At 29.7% G+C, this 859-nt stretch overlaps 1 long non-coding RNA gene across 1 annotated transcript; it reads left to right on the plus strand.

The window, feature by feature from the left end:
• The first annotated feature begins 79 nt into the window (after positions 1–79).
• On the plus strand, positions 80–859 carry LOC116845749. The gene is made up of 3 exons (XR_004378313.1): positions 80–282; positions 395–460; positions 799–859. It is a non-coding gene; the product is annotated as an uncharacterized LOC116845749 (long non-coding RNA).

The raw sequence follows: 859 nt of genomic DNA on the forward strand, positions 1-859 counted from the left end.
TTAGGCTGGATCCTCATACAGACACCGGCGCTTTGACACCGAACGCTTATTGGTGAAAAACGGATGGTGGGAGTAAATAATAAGAAAACGGCGTTAAAGCAACAGCGCTATCATGAGGATTGAGTTTTTCATTATTTTTTGGCGCTTAAACACCAAAGTGTATGTGCCTATGTGTCATCGCAGATATATTCGGATTTCTATCAGAACTGTAGACTTTGTAAACTTGTAATAAAATTATATATAGAAAATTATATGTATGGAAAAGATCGCGTATAAATACAAGTAAGTTAGTCAATTAATTCTAAAAATTATGGAAGTGAATTTATATGTAATTAAAAAGCTTTGTTAAAAGTTTAACAATAATCTAACCTACAATGCTCAACTTATTTTTTAGGCATTTAGACAGTGTTGTTAGAGGATTCATTACGGGCCATTAATTTAAAGAAGAAAAAGAAGACAGGTTAGTGTAAAAACGTACACGTAAATATATAGCGTACATATATACGCATATAAATAAATACACGTAAGTAACAAAACAAAATACTCAATCATATTGTATCAGAGATGAATAGGGAGAGAGACCATGTTAAAGGGAGTCTTGTCTGCAACAGTTTTTTACTTTTATATTTGTTGTATTTATTGTAATAAAGTTGTGGTTAATAAACCGCAAATGCAACATAAATTAAGGGAGAATAATAAATTTTTGATTCATTTTTGGATTGATTATTATTATACATGTTTATCACTCTTGAGAAGCCTTTGAGTAATAAATATTTATACCTTATTTTCTTTATTTAGTTATGGATCCAAAGATTCTTTATCAATATCAAGTACAATTAGCAGTACTCAAATATAAACG

Source organism: Odontomachus brunneus, unplaced genomic scaffold, assembly GCF_010583005.1.
Source record: "Odontomachus brunneus isolate Ranch 3 - 2012 unplaced genomic scaffold, Obru_v1 Obru_scaffold_057, whole genome shotgun sequence".
In the NCBI taxonomy this organism is placed as follows: Eukaryota; Metazoa; Arthropoda; class Insecta; order Hymenoptera; family Formicidae; genus Odontomachus; species Odontomachus brunneus.